Source organism: Hypanus sabinus, chromosome 5 (genome assembly GCF_030144855.1).
Source record: "Hypanus sabinus isolate sHypSab1 chromosome 5, sHypSab1.hap1, whole genome shotgun sequence".
NCBI classification, from domain to species: Eukaryota; Metazoa; Chordata; class Chondrichthyes; order Myliobatiformes; family Dasyatidae; genus Hypanus; species Hypanus sabinus.
The window spans coordinates 110295096-110316232 of NC_082710.1; the positions used below are offsets into that span (position 1 = coordinate 110295096).

Consider the following 21137-nt stretch of genomic DNA (forward strand, 5'->3'; position numbering starts at 1 on the left):
TGGACAGGTTAGGTGAGTGGGCAAATTCATGGCAGATACAATTTAATGTGGATAAATGTGAGATTATCCACTTTGGTTGTAAGAACAGGAAAACAGATTATCATCTGAATGGTGGCCGCTTAGGAAAAGGGGAGGTGCAGCGAGACATGAGTGTCATTGTACACCAGTCATTGAAAGTGGGCATGCAGGTACAGCAGGCGGTGAAAAAGGCAAATGGTACGTTGGCATTCACAGCAAGAGGATTTGAGTACAGGAGCAGGGAGGTTCTACTGCAGTTGTACAAGGCCTTGGTGAGACCACACCTGGAGTATTGTGTGCAGTTTTGGTCCCCTAATCTGAGGAAAGACATTCTTGCCATCGAGGGAGTACAGAGAAGGTTCACCAGATTGATTCCTGGGATGGCAGGACTTTCATATGAAGAAAGACTGGATCGACTAGGCTTAAACTCACTGGAATTTAGAAGATTGAGGGGTGATCTTATTGAAATGTATAAAATTCTAAAGGGATTGGACAGGCTAGATGCAGGAAGATTGTTTCCGATGTTGGAGGAGTCCAGAACAAGGGATCACAGTTTAAGGATAAATGGGAAGCCTTTTAGGACTGAGATGAGGAGAAATTTCTTCACACAGAGTGATGAATCTGTGGAATTCTCTGCCACAGGAAACAATTGAGGCCAGTTCATTCGCTATATTTAAGAGGGAGTTAGATATGGCCCTTGTGGCTAAAGGGATCGGGGGTATGGAGAGAAAGCAGGTACAGGGTTCTGAGTTGGATGATCAGCCATGATCATACTGAATGGTGGTGCAGGCTCGAAGGGCCGAATGGCCTACTCCTGCACCTATTTTCTATGTTTACATTAATAGCGATTTTTCAAGAATCACTAGTGCCAGGAATGGTCCAGATGAATGAAAATAATCACAAATGTTACCGGGGGAAGCCTGATTTCAGTGGTTGGTAAGATTTTAAGAATCCATTAAGGATGAAGTTTTGTGGTACTTGGAAGCACATGATAAAATATGCTGAAGTCAGGGTTTTCCTATAGAGAGGTCTTGCTTGACAAATCTGTTGGACTTCTGAGGAAGTAACAAGCAGAATAAGCCGGCTGGTGCTGTACTGGCATCCATTTCAGACTTTGAGGCAAGTGGCCCTGGGTTTGAATCCAGCCAGCATCTTCATTGATGCTAGGTTGAGCATTGAACTAACAACTCAGCCTCAAAAAAAAACAGACAAAACAAGCAAAATGAACAGTGAGTGAATATTTATTTGGATTTTCAGAAACCCTTAGACAAGGTGCCATATGAGGCTGCTAAACAATACAGGAGACCATGGTATTACAAGAAAGGTACATGCACGGATGCAAGATAGGCCAACTGGTAGAAGACAAAGTGGGAGTAAAAGGAGCATTCTCTGATGGGCTGCCAGTGATCAGTGTTCCAGGGGGTTATTGTTGGATTTGCTTCTTTTCACATTGTGTATTAATGATCTAGTTGATAGAACTGATAGCCTTCTGGCTGAGTTAACAGATGATACAAAGATAGATGGAGAGTAGGTAGTGTTGAGGAAGCAGGGAATCTACGGAAGGAATTAGATCAGGGATTCCCAACCTGGTGTCCACAGAACACTCTGTTAATGGCAGGGGTCCAAGGCATTACGAAAATATTGGGAACACCTGACTTAGACAGATTAGCAGAATAGGCAAAGAAGTGGCAGATGGAACACAGTGCCAGGAAGTGTATGGTCATGCTCTTTAGTAGAATAAATAAAGGAGTGGACTAATTACTGTAACTTCAGAAATTTGAGGTGCATTGGGACTTCCAAGAATACCTAAAGGTTAACTAGCAGGTTGAGTCAGTAGAAAGGCAGGCATACACAATATTAGTATTCATTTTGAGAGGACTAGAGTATAAAAGGAAGGAAGTAATGCTTAAGGTCTATGAAGATGTTGGGCAAACCATATTTGAAGCATTGAGCAACTCTGAGCCCTTTACTTAAGTATGAATGCGCTGGTGTTGAAGATCCAGAAGAGGTTTACAAGAATAATCCAGAGGATGTATGAAGAACTTTTGGTAGCTCTAGGGCTGTGCTTGGAGATTAGAAGAATGCGGGGAAATCCAATTGAAATTACCAAATATTGAAAGCCTAGTTAGAGTAGACATAGGGAAGATGTTTTCATCAGGACTAAAGAGTCTAATGCCAAAGACACAGCATCAGATGTCCCTTTAGAAACAAGATGGAGGAATTTCTTTTAACTAGAGTGTGGTGAATCTGTGACATTCATTGCCAAAGATGACTGTCAAGAGCATGTTGTTGGGTATATTTAAAGAGAGGATGATATGTTTCTGATTAGCAAAGGAGTCAAAGGTTACGGGGAGAAGGAATGAGAAGATTAGATTAGCATCACTTGTCACATGTACATCTAGACACTGCTTAGAAGGTGGCACTGGCAAACCACTTCTGTAGAAAAATTTGGCAAGAACTATGATTGTCATGGAAAGACCACAACTGCCTAGGTTATATGATATGGTACATAATGAACAAACATCTGAATAAATAGTGAAACAGTTTTGATTAACAACCACAGCTGAAGATTGTGCTGGGGGGGCCGCCTGTACATGTCGTCACACTTCCCACACCAGCATAGCATGCTCACAACTCACCAACCCGAACAGTATTACCTTTGAAATGTGGGAGGGAACTGGAGCATTAGAAGGAAACTCACAAGATCACGGAGAGAACGCACAAGCTTCTTACAAACAGCAGTGGAACTGAACCTGATTGGTGATTACTGCTGCTGTAATGCATAGTGCTGACTGCTATGTTAGAATGAGGTTAAGAGGGGAAAAAAAATTAAATCAGCCATGATCAAATAGTAGAGCAGACTCAATGAGTCACATTAGACAGTAATCAAATAGACATCATTGTCTGTTAAGAATACAGGTGCCAATTCATCCATATCATACTAGGAGACCAATTAACAGATTAGCTTTAGAAACTGACAAGCCCATTTCTTTGATAGAAATGCAAAATTGTTATCAGTGTAACATCTGTTGATACCTTAAGGCTATTAAAACTATTAATTCAATGTGCAACATTCTGATTTTGTACCATTGAAGGTACATGGTTAAGTCCAATATTCACATTAATTTGCAAAAATATTCTCATTTAAAATTGTTTATTTGACTTTTGCAAATGTTAGTTCAGACAGTTTAGCTGCTTGATTGATCTAATCTACTCTCCTGCTACATTCCAGCAGGAATGTACATGCACAGGAACATCCCATTCTGAAGCTCATTAAGAAGCAAAGAGAAATGAAAGAAAACCTGCTTTAAAATATCCCCAAGTGCTTTAATCACCACTTCAATTATCGTACTCAGTTTTGCTGTACTTCAGAGAAAACAGCTGCCAACTTATGCAACTGGTCCGACAAGCAGCAACAATATTAGACAAACGGCAGCAGAGTGATTGGGGGTCAACCACCTGCAGAACATGTTCTTCCAAAGGGAAGAACAATGGGATTTTCAAGCTCACCCAAGAGAATGTAAATGGTCTTAATTTATGGCTCATCTAAGTACAATTTAGTTGAACACCAAATCATCCACAGATTTTAAACACACAAGAAATATGGGGTATAGCAAGCAAATTACAGGTTACGTGCCAGTAAAACTAGTTTTACAATTCAGTACATTAACAAGGAGTGCTGCATTGTCAGAAAAGTTGTTTGGATTAACACTGGGATATCTGCCCACATAAAGTGTCAAAGAATCCACAGAATTGCCCAAACATTTCCCAATGAATTGGTATCCCAAAGGAATTAATCATTGCATAATTCGCACTGAGAAACAAAACACTTTGCTGTTAAATTTACAGATGACTTAAATTTGGCAGTTAGGAAAATACTCATGAGGTATCAACATACAAAGACTTGTAAAACAAAATATCCCCTTTCCTAAAGGGGGGATAATAAAGTCTGAAGAAAGCATCCTCTTTAGTGAAGCACACAACACATGGACAAAGAAAATCAGTATGATAAATAGGATGAAAAATCCCACTCAGTCGAGCTGAATAATAAAATTTAATCAGAAATAAATTTACGTACCTTCCTACAGTTCACTGACTCAAGCAAGGTCACGGAAAATTTATGATTTTACATTGATGCAACATTGTGGCTTCTTCTTAGTCAGACATTAGGGATAAAACACAATCTGCTTCCTGTATTCATTTAGAGATACAACACATAACAGGTCCTTCCAGCCCAATGAGCTGCACCCTCAGCAACCCTAGCTTAATCACTAGACAGTTTACAATGACCAACTTACTATCCCGTACAACACGGGAGGAAATCATAGCACCTAGAGGAAACTCATGCTCTTAATGGAAAGTACGTACAAACTTCTTATGGACAGCGCCAGAATTGAACTCCAATGTCCTGAGCTGTAATGGTGTTACACTATTCCCTATGCTACCGTGGCAACTAATGAGGCCAAGGTAAGAACCACTGGTTCAAAGTTCAAAGTAAATTTATTATCAAGCTACCTATGTCACCATATACAGCCTTGAGATTTATTTTGTTGTGAGCATATTCAAATACATAATAGAACAACAATCATAATAGAATCAAAGACCACGCCCAACAGGGTAGACAAACAAGCAATCTACAAAAGGCATCAGACTGCAAATATGAACCAGAAAAATACTAACAATAAATTAAGCAATAAATATCTAGAACATGAGATAAAGAGTCCTTGAAAGTGAGTCCAGAGGTTGTGGGAACATTGAAATGATGGGGCAAGTGGTGATTCCCTGTGGTTAAGAGCCTGATGATTGAGGGCTAATAACTGCTCCTGAACCTAGTGATGTTAGTCCTGTGGTCTATACCTTCTTCCTCATAGCAGCTGCATGAAGAGAGCATGACCTGGATGGAGGGGTCCTTCATGATGGATGCTAGTTTCCTGTGACAGCACTCCATGTAGATATGCTCAACAGTAGGGAGGGCTTTATCTGACTGGGCCATATCCAACTTCTTTTGCAAGATTTTCCATTCAAGGGTGTTGGCATTCCATACCAAGCTGTGATACAGCCAGTCAATATTCTCCACCACATTTCTTTAAACATTTGTCAAAGTTTTAGATGTCATGCTGAATCTTTGCAAAACTCTTAAGTAGAGGTGCTGCCATGCTTTCTTCATAATTGCACTCGTATGCTGGACAGGTCCTTTGAATTGTTAACACAGAGGAATTTAAAGTTGCTGAGCCTCTCTACCTCTGATGAGGACTGGCTCATGGACCTCTGTTTACCTCCTGCTGTGGTCAATAGTCAGCTCCTTGCTCCTGCTGACATTGAGTAAGCGGTTGTTATTGTGGTACCACTGAACCAGATTTTTAATTTTCTTCCTATATGCTGATTCTCTACAACCTTTAATATGGCCTACAACAGTGGTGCCATCAGTAAACTTGAATATGGCATTGGAGCTTTGCTTAGCCACACAGTCATAATTATAAAATGAGTAGAACAAGAGACTAAGTACACAGCCTTGTGGTGCACCTGTACTGTTGGAGATTGTGGAGGAGATGTCGTTACCAATCCGAATTGACTGGGGTCTACAATAGAGAAAATAGAGGATCCAAGTGCACAAGAAGGTATTGAGGACAAGGTCTTGAGGCTTATTGATTAGTTTTGAGGGGATGATAGTATTGAATGCCAAACTGTAGTAAATAAAGAACATCCTGATGTATTCATCTTTCCTATCCAGATATTCCAGGGTTGAGTTGTTACATACCCCATAACTGGGTCACTTACCAGCAAAGATAGAGAGGTCCATTGAAGTCTGATGGTACTATTTTTAACAGTATTTATTTATAAAAATACACAAAAATAATATCAATGCAAACATACAGATAATATACGTCATCAATACTAAATCTAAAAGTGCGGGTATAATAATAATCACGAAGAAATAGCTCTATTGTTGTCTAGGGGGTAATGTATTGTCCAATGGAAATATAAAAGTCACTCAAGTTCATGCAGGCTGCAGCCTTTTGTTGGAGAGAGAGAGAGAGATGGATTTTTCTTAGAACTTGCCCGTTTTCCTCTTTATGATGTCGATCCTTCGAGAGTTCCGTTGGTGTAGCTGGTCACGGGTGACCAGCTCCTTTTGCTATTTAGCTAAGCCGTCTTCCGTGGTCAGGCCCACCAATTCCGAGGCAAATGGAAAAGGACACATGTGGGCTTTCCTCCGGCTGTCGCTATTACGCTGTCACGGGATTTCTAGCATTTCTCCTGGTGCGTCTAAAGGGGCTGTTCCCCAGACCCCTCTTTTATCCTGACTCACAGGGTCTCAGATGTCAATCAGGTTGGGATGATGAAATCCCTCCACCAACCCCCCTTTGATCATTCCGAGGGCTTCCATGAAGTACAGTACTCAATACACAATTCCGTCTCCAAGAATTTCCCGTGGCTTTGTATCACTGAGGGGCCAGGACATTCCAAACCCCTTTGTGGATTCTGTGTTTCTTTCTCTCATTTCCTGGGTCTCCTGACCTGAATTAATAGCGATCTTGTGATTCTCAAAAAGGAGGGGGCTGCTTTGTACTCTTTGGCCCCTCAGAGTTGGGGCACAGGCGTAACAGAGTGAAGAGTCAATGAAACGTTATCTGTTCTGGATCTGTACTGCCAGTCAGGAGGTGCCTTAAACTAGACAGTGCATGAAATAGTGAAATATATAGGGTTTCACTACACAGATAAGGTTCTCAGAACCATTCCAAATGTTTCTTCACCACCAAATAGTCTTGGGCTAGAAATTCCCAATCTTTGCTTTATTTTTCCAAAAATATATACTTTTTTTAAAAAAGGTTCTGAGAACATCCTTGATATTCCACACCCTCTCCCCCCCCCGCCAATTTCCCCAGAACAGAGCTCAGAATAGAGCGCCTGTACGAAGAGTGCAGTGACAGATGTGTGAATGATATGGGAATTAGCTACGTTATAATGTCATGTATTACCAAATGAAGTAAATCACCCATCTTTCCCCCATTCAGCATCAGCACTTATATGGCTCCTTTTACATTTCACAATTTTCCAAGTTGCCTCACAGAAGCAATCCAACAGGTTTTGGCACCCATTACAACCAGTTCAATTACAGATGGGTCATGGTCAATGGCGTGCGGTGATTTAGAGAAGGACCTGGGCGCTAAAGGAACAATTACCAATATAACAGTGGTTTGATTGTAGCAACAGGTGAACACACATGACCCAGACAGGCAACGTTAGAGAGGCAGGCTTGGTGACAAATTATACCATGGAATTTAGCAGAAACTTGGCGAGACAGGAAGAAGGCACACTCACAGTTGTACAATATTTTGGATCAGAATAAATCAAGGGGAAGGATCTCAGCTGGTCATACGGACATGCTGATATCCACCATCTCAAATGTGATGTGCATTTGAGGTCTTAGAATTTGATCAATAAAAAATGCGTTATGGGCTTAAATGTCAGTTCTAAAACAAACTCCACATGTTTATGTTGCTGATGCTTGGGCTACTGCCAGCTCTAAATAGTTAAGATGCTTAAAATCAAGAGTCAATTTATCAAGTATTAGGGACTAAAACAAAAGAAAACAAATCCAAAAAAAGTCAACAGACCACGAATTCAGAGTAAGTGCTTCATATCAATACCTCCTTGCAAGAGTTACCCACCTTGATCACCCATTCTCACACTAGCATTTTTCACATTTATCCAACTCCCATTCTAACTTCACTACTCGAATTGCTTCCATCAGCCTTTGAGTGTGTTCCAGGTCATAAATTGCCACATTAGATTTTGTGCTTACCTCTGATTCGTCTGCCTGTTATCCTCAAATGATTTACAACTAGCTGCTGTTCTTGCTGCATATGGATTTATCTTATTCTTTGCTGACCTTGAAGATTCCCGTGGCCGAATGTACATTGCTGGTTAAAAAAAATTACGACTCCCATTACAATTTTCCATGCTTAAAAAAAAGCCAGTTCAACGACTGCAGATCAAGAGCAGAAAATAACATTAAAGACTAATTCTGCAAAGTTCCTTAAGTTATTTCCTAACTGAAATTTGAATGCTTTACAAACTATGCTTGATGATCCAAAAGAACATCCCACTGCGCAATAAACATTTCAATATTCTCTTGCCAACATTCCACAAATCAATCTCATTTCAAAGCACAATAATCTAAATATACACGAAATAATGGAGAATTTGAAACCTGCTTGCACTTATTTGCAGTGTTGTGGATAACTTCATTCACCCCAACCTATTCAACCCATTCAACCCCAACTGATCCCACAACCTCTGGACTCACTTTCAAGAACCCTACAATACTTGTTCTCAATATTAAACAGTTATTATTTCATTTCTGTTTAGTATTTGCAGAATTTGTCATCTTTTACACATTGGTTGTTTGTATGTCTTTGTTGTTTGCAGTTTTTCATTGATTCTACTGTGTTTTTTTCTACTTACTGTGAATGCCCACAAGAAAATGAATCTCAGGGTAGTACATGGCAACATATGTACTTCGATAAAACTAGGATATGGTCCCCACTACACAGGGAGGCAAAAAACAAATGGAGATTCCAGTATATTCAATCCAGAGCTGCTACTCACCTGTGATTGACTCTCCATCCCACTCTGAGTCTCCGACTTTGTTCCAATAAACAGCAATGCAAACACAATGTATTGTATTGCACTGTTAAAGAGGGCTGCAATACCTTTTCAAAAGTGAAGTTTTAAATAATACTCCAGTTATCAACAGAAGGCACTGAAACCACAAGGCAGTATTTGTGGAAAGAGAATGTTGAAGTTTCAGATTGAAGATGCTTCAACTTTTTCTTTCTATAGAATCCATCATTTCTCATTTTTAATTCGTTTCCAATATCTACTGTTGATTTTCACTGATTCTGTTGTCACCTGTTACACTTCTAGACTAAACTTTTTGCCTTTTCTATCCCATTTTTTCTTAACTTCATTGCATCATCACTAATGACTGATGTGGTCATATTGTCAGACATGTCGAAGTAGCTCATAGTGGAACTGACAGTTCCTTGGGAAGACCAAATTGAGGTGGTGTTTGAGCACAAGGCAGCCAAATACCAGGAGCTGGTAGAGCAGTGCAGAGACAGGGGTGGAGGGCACACTGTGTGCCCTTAGAGATGGGGTGCAAAGGTGGGGCTGCTCGCTCCACAGAAGCTACCGTCTCCTTGAAATAACTAGGGCTACAAAGAGAACAGCTATCAGGACCAGTGAGACCCCAGATGGCTATGGATCAAGTGGTACACAAGCTGGGTCATATGAGGCTGCTTGACAAGCTATGAGCCCATGGTATTACAAGAAAGATTCTAACATGGATAAAGCAGTGGTTGATTGGCAGGAGAATGGTAATAAAGGGAGCCTTTTCTGGCTAACTGCTGGAGACAAGTGGTGTTCCACGGGAGTCTCTGTTGTGAATGATTCTTTTTATGTTATATGTCAATGATCTGGATGATGAAATTGATGGCTTTATTACAAAGTTTGCAGACAGTATGAAGATAGGTGGAGGGCAGGTAGTTTTGAGGAAGTAAGAGAAGGTACAGAAGGATTTAGATTAGAACAGACAAAGAAATGGGCAGATGGAATAGTGTCGGGAAATGTATGGTCATGCATTTTGGTAGAAGAAATGAAAGAGTTGATCATTTTCTAAATGGAGAGAAAATACAAAAAAGAGGCTCAAAAGGATTGGGAGTCCTTGCACAGGATTCTCTAAAGGTTTATTTGCAGGTTGAATCTGTGCTGAGGAAGGCAAATGCAATGTTAGCATTCATTTCAAGAGGACTAGAATATAAAAGCAAGGACGTAATGTGCTGGAACTGGAGAGGTTTCAAAAGAGGTTGATGAAAATGATTCCAGGATCGAATAGCTCGTCATATCAAGAGCATTTGATGATTCTGGGCCTGTATTCAGAAGAATGAGAGATTGCATTGAAACCTATCGCATGGTGAAAGGGCTTAATTGAATGGATGTGGAGAGGATGTTTCCTATGGTGGGAGAGTCTAAGACCAGAGGACCAAGCCTCAGAATAGAGCGGTGACTTTAGAACGGAGGTGAGCAGGAATTCCTTTTATTAGAGGGTGAATCTGTGAAATACTTTGGCACGGGCAGCTGTGGAAGGCCAAGTCTTTATGTATTTTTAAGGTAGAGGTTGATAAGATTCTTGATTAGTCGGGGCATGAAGGGATGTGGGAAGACGACAGGAGTTTGGGGAAGAAAATTGGATCAGCCACGATTAATTGGTGGAGCAGACACAATGGGCCAAATGCCCTAAATATGCTCCTATATCTTAAGGTCTAATCAATATTGCTTGGTAACTTTGTTTAAAACCAGAGCAAACATGACAACCATGACAAAAAAACAACTGCAGATGCTCAGTATTAGAAAAGGTCAGGAAATGCTGGAAACTGAGCGGGTTGGGAAGCATCTGTTGAGAGAGACAAATTTGTTTCAAACTTTCAGCAGATTTCATAGCAGAGCATCTTCAATTTGGAATGTTAATGTCACCTTCCGTAGAAATACTTGATATGCAGTTTTCAGCAATTTTTCTTTTCATCGCCACATTTTGCTGGGCTGAACTTCAAAATCTGGACAATCAGCTACCTAGTTATATTCTACTCTACCTCATTTTGCAGCTTAACAAATAGAATTGGAATTTAATTTATTTGCTTACTTTCCAGGATCTGTCAAAGTCACCAGTCATTGTCATCCCCAATTGTCTTGGGGGGGGGGGGGGGGGGTGGTGTGAGAGTGAACTGGCTTCTTGAACTACACAGTTCCGCTGGCGATAGCACTCTCAGTCCCGAGTTAGGAGTCCAGCACTTAGTTACATCTATAAATTTACAAGTCAGAAAGGCACGCAACATGGAGAGAAAGCTGCAGGGGTGGCATTTACACGCCCGTGCTATCCTGACCCTTCAGGATGTTTGTGTTGGGTTTCAGTGTCATACCACACAGACACATGTTCGTCAACTCACCATCTGTATTGAACGCATTTAATTTGCTACAATCCCATCAGCTCCCTCCTCATCTGAGTTCTACCACTCTCTTTCACATTTGTGACAAGTTAAAGGAGTCCTTTAACCAATTAACATGTATAAGAGAAAGCAGAAAATTAAATCAGAAGGTAAACTCCACACAGAGGATTTGGTGGGGGGGGGGGGGTCCAATGGGAAATATAACTGGGTTGCTGGAGCTACAAACCACAATGATGCTGCTAGGGGAGTAGCCAAGCAACAGCAGTGTCATTTGTAGATGGTACTCACTGCACCCATTGGACATCAAAAAGAGGTGCATACAGTCCAGACTATTAAAGGAAAAACACTCCCCATCACTGAGCACATCTACAAGGAGTAGCGCCACAAGAAAGCAGCATCCATCACCCAGTCCATGATCTCTTCTCACTGCTGCCATCGGGAAAGAGGTACAGGAGCCTCAGGACCCACCAGACTTATGAACAGTTATCACCACACAACCATCAGGCTCCTGAACCAGTGTGGATAATTTCATTCACCTCGACATTGAACTGATTCCACAACCTATGGACTCATTTTGAAGGACTCTACAACTCATGCTCACAATATTTACTTAGTTATTCATTTTTTTTGTATTTGCACAGTGGTTGTTTGTCAGTCTTCATGTGTAGTTCATCAATTCTATTGTACCTTTGTTCTACTATGGAAAACCTACAAGAAAATGAATCTCAAGGTGGAATATGATGACAAATACATACATTAATAATAAACTGACTTTGAACTTTTTATTCCATCATGCTTCCGTTTTTGTCTTATACAGCGGACAGCTTGGAGTGTCAGATGTCACTCACTGTACAATACTCATTTGGTTCTTGTAGTCATGACTACTTCAGTAAAGCCCCGGTGACCCCCAGCAAATTGATTTTGGGAGGAAAAACATTCAGTGGCATTACCATTATTACGAGTATGTCAATAGCACTTGGCAGGCTGTGAATCAAGAAGTGGAATTAGCCTAAATTGTGCATTCTTTGCCAGTGCTAACATGGACCACTGAATGATGGACTCTCCAGCCACGAGCAGCTAATTTTTAACCCTTACTAATCACAGAATGAACTTTCTTCGATCTTCCACTTGGATTTTAAGTACTGGGGGAAATGCATGCCTCCATTATCAGAAATTGCCAGGAAATCATTTCTATCCTACATCCTTCAAATCTCCCCTAATCTGTTTCAATCTAAAAACCACTTTGTAGCTTCGACACTCTCTCCACAATTTATAAAGTTCTTCAGTCTAGGCAACATCCCTGTTAATTTCTTTTTACACTCTCTGTAGTACTCTAGCTTTGGTCTAGTACACTACAGTTTTAGCATGACCATCTTGCTTTGATATTCTATGGCTCGATCAATAAAGCCAAGCATCTTGTATGCATTAATAAATCAAACATTTTTGAACTTTTTTTCGCATCCACACTTTTTTTTTGTTTTGGAAATAAAGGTTGTTTGGCCTTAAATTCCTCATTGTAATATTTCCTGCCATCATGATGATCTACTTCCCTGATTAAAAGCTTTCAAGTTACATTCCAGATGTTATGGGGAAAATGTTACTCACAGGATGTGGTTTATTTAAATTTCACATCCATTCGTTTCTAAACATTTCAAGTTGAATCACTATTATTACAAAGCACTTTGCATATTTATAGACACAGGAGATTCTGCAGATGCTGTAAGCCCTCCTCCTCCCCCCAGTTCTCCCCTGGTCCACTCTCCTCTCCTATCTGATTCCTTCTGTTTCACCTTTTACAATCATCACCTCCCCAGCTTCATACCCCTCTCCCAATAACCCAGCTTCACTTCTCACCTAGCTGTACTCCCCTCCCCCCCATCACCTTATTCTGGTAGCTTCTCCCTTCTTTTCCAGTCCTGACGAAGGGTCTGGACCCAAAATGTCAACTGTTTATTCATTTCCATAGATGCTTCCTGCTGAGTTCCTCCAGCATTTTGTGTGCTGCTTTGCACATTTATCTTTACAAGTCAATTGGTTTTGAAAAAGGGATCTGAAGAATAAAGGAAAAATTGAGGAGATTCTCTCCCTTTCCCCCAAACTGTTTTAAGCAGAATCACACATTTCCCCCCACCCCCCATGATAGATATTCAAATGTGTATCTTTGTTTAGGTGTAACAATATTCTGTTTTATTTTATTGGAGAATTTAACAATTTCATTATAGTGTTAAGCTTAAAGATATCCATGAAAATCTCATCCTGAAAGACTTCTGAATACTAACGGTGCAGCTTTCTGACAAGATATTCACTTTGAAAGATGATCTGTTTCCCTTTCTACAGATACTATCTAAATTACTGTGCATCTTTCAGGTTTTGAGCATCTGCAGTTTGATTTTTCAAAAGGCTGGTGTCGGTAAATAGCTTGGCACATATAATATTGAAGTATTTTATATCTGTGCAATTAACTTAAGAGACTGTCATCTTCATTGAATTGGAATTCATGGAGGATGCAATCCTGTGCTTCTGGTAGAAATTAGAAAATTATTCAGAAATTGTTATAAAACATTTGAATACTGATGCAATATTAACCCTAATTTGCAAACTATGTCTGTAGCAGGGGTTCCCAACCTGGGGTTCAAGGATCCCTCGGTTAACAGTAGAGGTCCATGGCATAAAAAAGATTAGGGACCACTATTCTATAGCATTGCTGCAGTGTGAAAACAAGTGGTTATCACAGACAAATATAATAAATAAGGCAGCCCGGTCAATGAACAAGCAACAATAGTTAAGATTCCCCACACAAAAGTGGGATGTTGTTAGTTTGGTGCTTGGTAGCCACTGGTAGAATAAAGATTAAATCAAAATGTTATTACTTAAAAATTTAAAAGCCAGCAGTTTGCAAAATGAGAATATTGTATGTACACAATTCCTGAATTCCTAAGTCATACAAAGCCAACTGTAAATTATAAGCAATTCATTGTAAGCTAGACTGATCAGGAGCCTTGTTTTTTTTTAATTAGTATGAGTATAGTAATTAAGTCTCATCTGCCAAATCTGTGGATACAAAATTCAGCTTTATTATGAAGCTGCCCACACAATTAACACAGTGAAAAAAACTTTTTGGGACCAAATGCCCTCATATTGAATCATGAGAGTAAAACAGTTTAACCTGTAATTGAAAGGATACCCTGCTGTTTCACCAGTTCTGGGGTCTGAATTTCAATCCAATTCAGAATAAAGTAACGCAAGTCATTTCAACTGAACTCCTTGCAGGCACAAGTGGGTTGGAACTGAAAGCTTTCATTACAAAGATACACTCAGTAGCCACTTTATTAGGTACCCCTACTCATTAACGCATATATCTAATCAGCCAATCATGTGGCAGCATCTCAATGCACAAAAGCATGCAGATACAATCAAGAGGTTCAGATTTTGTTCAAACCAAACATCAGAATGTGGAAGAAATACGGTCTAAGTGACTTTGATCGTGGAATGATTGTTGGTGTCAGACAGGGTGATTAGAGAATCTCAGAAACGGCTGACCGCCTGGGATTTTCATGCACAACAGTCTCTAGAGTTTACAGTGAATGGTGCAAGAAACAAAAAACATCCAGTGAATGGCAGTTCTGTGGATGAAAACACCTTGCTGGTGAGAGTGATCAGAGGAGAATGGCCAGACTGGTTCAAGCTGACAGAAACTCAAATAACCTCGCGTTTCAACATGTGGCATGCAGAAGAGCATTTCTGAATGCACAACCCATCAAACCTTGAAGTGGATGGGCTACAGCAACAGAAGACCGTGAACATACACTCAATGGTCATTTTATTGGGTACAGGAGGGCCAACCAAGGTGCTTTTTATCTTTGCTAAATGTGTTTTTATACATCGTAAGAGTATTCATGACTCCAATAACTACGTGTACAGCAGGTCGACTGCATCAGTAAGCTGCTCATTTTTCGGAGTAGCCGGCGGTTCAGAGAAGGTGAGTTGGACCATCGGGCCACAAAAGGAGCTAGATTAGGGTCCAAAGAGCTGACCTGGGTGCAGACCATGCTGCTCAGAGATGGTGCCTTTAAGCTGGTGTAAAGGTGGCTTGTAGTAAAACCGTGAGCAACTAACTGTCTTGGACATTTCTTTTGCGATCTCAAGACCCTGTTGGACATTGATTGCTGCAGGACTGCTTCCCCTTTTTGATGAAGAGGTAGCAGAGTCACCTCAGTTGTAGCAAGGACTAGGCCGGGGGTCGGCAACCCGCGGCTCCGGAGCCACATGTGGCTCTTTTACGTCTGTGCTGCGGCTCCCTGTTGCTTTGGGAAATAATTGGTTGTGGCGACCCTTTTCCTGGCACATCCGAACCGACTCACTATTAGATAGCCTACGGGGGTTTGCGAGCACAGAGCTTTGGAGCCTCTGCGCCATGGGGGGCAGGTTGAGGGAGGCTTAAAAGTGAGGCTGAAGATTTCGAATAAAGTTTTTTCCTTCGACTGCAGTTACCGACTCCGTGTCGTAATTTTAGCGCTGCGTGTAGCACACCGCTACATGATCAGTATTTAATTAAAATGTATTTTATGTTAGTTTGTTAGTTTTTGAAATGTAATTCTAAATTTGAAGATTATGGTGATCTTGTACAATCTAAATAAGACGTTGTGGCGACCCATTTCCTGACACATCCGAACCGGCTCACAATTAGCCAGCGCTCAGGCTAAGGGAGATAGCCTACGGGGGTTTGTGAGTACGTGCCTTTTGCAGCATCCGCGCCCATGGGGGGCGGGTTGAGGGAGGCTTAAAAGCAAGGCTGTTTAGTTCGAATAAAGCTATCTTTGACTGCAGTTTACTGACTGCGTGTAGCAACCGCTACAACGTGTTTTTATCGCTGGCTGTCCAGAGGGGAGGTGCTGAAACGCTTTGTCGCGTGTCTGGAAGAAGAGAAAACTTTCCTGGGCAGCAAAGGGCTCAACTTTCCTGAGCTGGAACAGCCAGAGTGGCTGGAAAAGCTACACTTCATGGTAGACATGACAGCGCACCTGAACACGCTGAACACAGCTCTTCAACAGGGTAAGGACGTACAGCCCTGCACATGTTGGAGGATGTTTTGGCATTCGAGCGCAAGTTGACGTTGCTTGCCAGAGATTTACAGAAAGGCACATTGTCTCACTTCCCCAATTTGAGAGAGTTCAAACAAGGTCACGACATGATAAATTCGGAGTATTTACATTCTGCAATCATTGCAATGCGAACATCGTTTGGGAAACGCTTCTGTGAGTTCAGAGAGGAAAAAAACACATTATCCTTCCCGGTCACTCCCCTAAGCATCGATCCATCCCTACTGAATACGACTGCATTGTCAGGTGTGAGTCAACCTGAACAAGGATGATAAATATTTTAATTGCCTATTATTTTACGTATATTCATATGTTTTCATTGTTCAGTGAAATAGTCCTTTTATTTTTCAGGTTGACAGCTGGCTGACGTTATTTTTGGTTTGCTGCTGGCGGCAAATTTAAGTTTGGCGTTTTTCATAAATACAAGAAGGACTCAAATAGACGTTGAGTATTTTACTTAAAAGTAACCTTCAACCCAACGTCTTTTTTTCGGAGTTCAAAATGTTTTTGTTGCATGCAGAAATGTAATTTCGTTTTCTCTGCAGGAGTTCATCAATTTCATAAATGCAACACATTATAGTTTGTTTATACATAGCATAAAGGCAAAACAAAACGTTGTATGCAGTGTTATTTCATTTTAAATGTCAAACGGGTTTTGCGGCTCCCAGTGTTTTCTTTTCTGTGGGAAACGGGTCCAAGTGGCTCTTTCAGTGGTAAAGGTTGCTGACCCCTGGACTGGGCCTTGTGTCGTATTGTGGCACCCAGGCTCAGTTGGGGGTGGTCCCTCATCGGTGCTGCCCTCCAGTGTTGGATCAGTGGAATTACATGCTGACTGCTGAAAACCATCAATTTGATGGACTTGTTGCTCAGGGTCTTGGACAAAAAATGAATTTTCTTACATGACTGTTTTCTTTTCCCCCCTTTCTCATTAGGTTGAATGCGCATGTATGTTTTTGTATCTTGGCCCCAGAGGAACACTGTCTCGTTCGGCTGAAATCCATGTATGGTTTGAATGACAATTAAACTTAATTTGATTTGTCTTGACTTAATGAAGGGGCTGGAGGTTGAAACAAAGCTACCTACTCATACAAAAGCTATACAACCTTACTATAATTTTTAAAAATCTATTTATGGGAAGTGAGAAGGCAGCATTAATTGCCCATCCTCAATTGTCTTTTGAACAGTGTGGCTTGCTAGGCTTTTTCAGCAGGTGGTTGGAATGCAAATAAATAGTTCAACCCAGAGTGCATTTTCAAGGACAGGACTTCTTTCCTTGAATGCTTCTTTTTAAGGTCACTATTTCTGACGAGCATTTCATTCCAAAAGATTTAATTATTCAAATCAAAATTCCCCATTTGCTCTAGTGCAAATCAGGTCCACAACAATGTCGTCCTCGGGATACCGGTCTGGTTTTAACCTCTACTTCATGACACACTAAAATATTGACATTTTACAACATCACACCTGCAAAGATCTCAGTTCCCCCCATCAAACATAAGAGCAGAATCGAGCCACTCAGCCCATTAAGTCTGCTCCACCATTCCATCACAATTGATTTATTATCAATAATAATAAACTTCCATTAGGTTTGTTAAGTGGTTTGCCATATGCAGCCATGCAGCTGCCACATAAAATTCAATTTTGTTATGACATCTTGAAATTACTGGGAAAGCTACAAGTACTGGGAATTATTAGTACAAAATATTATTAATATCCTAAAATGTAGATAATAATCACATGAAACAAAAAGCACACAATTTTCTGAATCACACTAGCATTGCATAAAAATAGATGATGCACGAGAAATGTTAAATCAAAGAAATTCCTTCCATTCTGCAAGGCATTTAGAAAAATAGATACCAGTGTGAGATGAAAAATTGTGTAAAAGTAATACAACAGTTCAAGGGACATTCTACCCGAAAATGAAAAAAAAAATGAAGACTGCAGACAGTAGAAAGAACCACCAAATATGCTGAAAACACTCAGCAGTCCAAATAGCATCTGCAGAAAAGGGAAACCCTACTTCAACATTTCAGCATCCTCAATCTGAAACTTCAGTTTCCTTCCCCAGGCTCTACCCAAGCTGCTGGGCATTTCCAGTATTCTGTTTCATGCCTCATCAGAACTCAGTACCAGCGGCACAGTCAAAAAGGATCCAGCTTTACGAAAAATCAAATGAACAATATTCTGATTCAGGTTAGACTATGCATGGGCACTCACCTCAATACGTTAACCAGGTCAGAATAATTCCCCAGATAGTATTGATTCATATGTTCTCTATTTGTGATTAGTTGGCATCAATAACATTTGAGGTTGTTATAGTAGCTGAGATTTTTGTGTTGACTTTTATCGGATTGCAGAGTGGAGATACGTCTCTACCAAAGGAGGTGTAAGCCACTCCTTTCCTTCCCTCCACTAGCCTGCAGGTCACCTTTATCACCCCCCCCCCCCCACCCGATCAGGGTCATGCGAAGCCGCAGGAGCAGCTGGTGCACATCAGAAGTCCTGGTTATGCGCCCACTAACATCAAGCAAACAATCTCTGAAGAGTGTTGATCATGGCTGGGGTCATGCATCTTGTAAAGACATTGCCCAGAAGATGAATAAAAAATTATCAGGAACAATCATGGTCATGAAAAGACCATGATCGCCCACATCATACAACATAATAAATAACAAACTAACTATATTGGCTCTGGTCATCAAATTTATGAGGACCACAATTTCATACCCAGTCGACCTCTGTTCACAGAAACAGAAAATTGCAAGTACACATTATAGATATAGAGCTTCATGACCAAAATACCTTAAAAGCACTAGGTACACTTTTCTTCTTACGATTTTGGCATCTCCTGAATGCTGAAAGAAACCTTGAAAAGGATCCTTGCATGCTAGAACCTCTTGTGCTACAAATAATCAAGGAAAATTAGCCCAGGTAAAGGTTATTAAAATCATCCCAAGGTAAATTCAGTTCACGGTCCTGTTTTAATCCAGTTATGTCCAGTCTGATCTCTAACCTGTGCAGTTCGATCATTTTTGATTGACCAACAGCCAGGCCGTCTGTTTTAACACTGTTTTATAAATTCTATTGTATTTATTTTCCCTGTAAATGCCAGAAAGAAACTGAGTCTCAAACTGATATATAGCAAGATGTCGGTACTGATAATAATTGTAACTTTTGACCTCTTTGGCAAAGGAGATCCCTTAATAGGTCTTGGGACCTCTCCAGCGCAGATACAACTGAAATACCATTCAATCTGTGCATATGGTGTTAGATTAGGCTTTGACACCAATATAAGTGCACAAGATATAAAAGCAGAATGAGGACACTTGACCAATCACATCTTCTCCACCATTTCATCATGGCTGATCTAAATTTCCTCTCAGCCCCAATCTCCTGCCTTCTCCCAGTATCTGACTAATCAAGAATCTATTAACCTCTGCCTTAAATATACATAAAGGCTTGGCCTCCACAGCTGCCTGTGGCAATGAATTTCACAGATTCATCATTCTGGGCTAAAGAAATTCCTCATCTCTGTCCAAAAACAGCCTCTATTCTGAAGCTGCGCCCTCTGGTCTTGGACTCTCCCACCATAGGAAACATCCTACCCACATCAACTCTATCGAGGCCTTTCAACATTCAACAGGTTTCAATAAGCTCACCACTCATTGTTCTGAATTCCAGTGAGTATGAGCCCGGAGTGATCTGTTCTAGAACTCCTGCTCTGTGATTTTTTTTTTAGAAATTACCTGGGTGAGGAAGTGAAAGACTGTCATATGTCCGCAAATGACCCGAAGCTTGGTAGTATCATGGGTAGTGTAGAACAGGGGCTCCCAATCTGGGGTCCATAGACCCCTCAGTCAATAGTAGGGGTCCATGGCATAAAAAAAAAGTTTGATAAACCCTTACATAGAAGATTGGTGTAGATTACAATTGGACATTAACAGGATGCAGAGCTATACTGAGAAGTGGCAGAGTTCAATCTGGAAGTATGAAATGATACACTCTGTAGGGTCGAATTTGAAGGTAGAGTACAGGGTTCATGGCAGGATTCTTAGCAGTGTGGCGGATCCCTCAGTTGCCAAGTTAATAGGTTATTTAAGGCATATTAGCTGTCATCAGTCAGGGGATTGAGTTCAAGAGCCGCAGGGTAATATAGCAGCTCTAACACCCTGGTTAGGTGACACGGAGCATTGTGTTCTGTTCCGGTTGCCCCATTATAAGAAGGATGTGGTAGCTTTAGAGAGGGTGCAGAGAGATTTACCAGCATGCTGTCTGGATTTGAGAGCAAGTCTTCTGATAGCTTGAGTGAGCCAAGGCCTTTTTCTTTGGAAAGGAGGAAAAGAAGAGGTGACTTGATAGACATGTACAAGAGGTATAGAGAGAGTGGACATCCAGACCTTCTCCTCAGGGCGGAAACAGCTAATATGAAGGGAGATTATATTAAAGTGAACGGCAGAAATTATACTGGGGATGTCAGCGTTATTGTGTCTGTGTAACACTGCCGGGGTGGTGGTAGGCACAAGTACATTAGGGACATAGAAGAGACTCTTAGCTAGGCATATGGATGAAAGAAAAATGGAGGACTGTGTAGGACCTGAGGGCGATTGATCTTAGAGTTAGTTAAAAGGTCAGCACAACATCATGAGCTAAAGGGCCTGTATTCGCTTTTTTCGATGTAGATAACCTGCTTCAACATCACTGCCATAGGTCGGTATAACCAGAGGGCAAGGAGTGAAAAGTAACAAAAACATTTTTAATTAAAATCTGAAAATGATGGAAACAGTCAGATCAGACTGAGCCAGTGATAAGAGTAACAGTTATATCCTTCACAGAAACTGGAAGAACAAAATCAAATCACGTCGCTTTCTGATCCATTTGATATTTGCTTTAACAAAAAAAATCACATCTGGGCCCAAGCACTGAAGGATTGCAGGGATTTACAGACAAGTTATTTGGCAATATATCATTTGTAAAAATGATAAACTCAAACCCTTAAACTGGTCTTTCT

General features: G+C 40.8%; 1 protein-coding gene across 5 annotated transcripts in view; it reads right to left on the minus strand.

The window, feature by feature from the left end:
- The window catches only part of LOC132394323 (ras-related protein O-RAL), an 86260-nt gene that overhangs the window by 63197 nt on the left and 1926 nt on the right, over positions 1–21137 (minus strand). For 2 of the 5 annotated variants that reach the window (XM_059970328.1, XM_059970325.1), the window contains exon 2: positions 7826–7943. The exons of the other annotated variants lie outside the window; for them this stretch is intronic. The gene's annotated coding sequence lies outside the window, so the exon portion shown is untranslated. The remainder of the gene's footprint in view (positions 1–7825; positions 7944–21137) is intronic. 5 annotated transcript variants of the gene reach the window in all.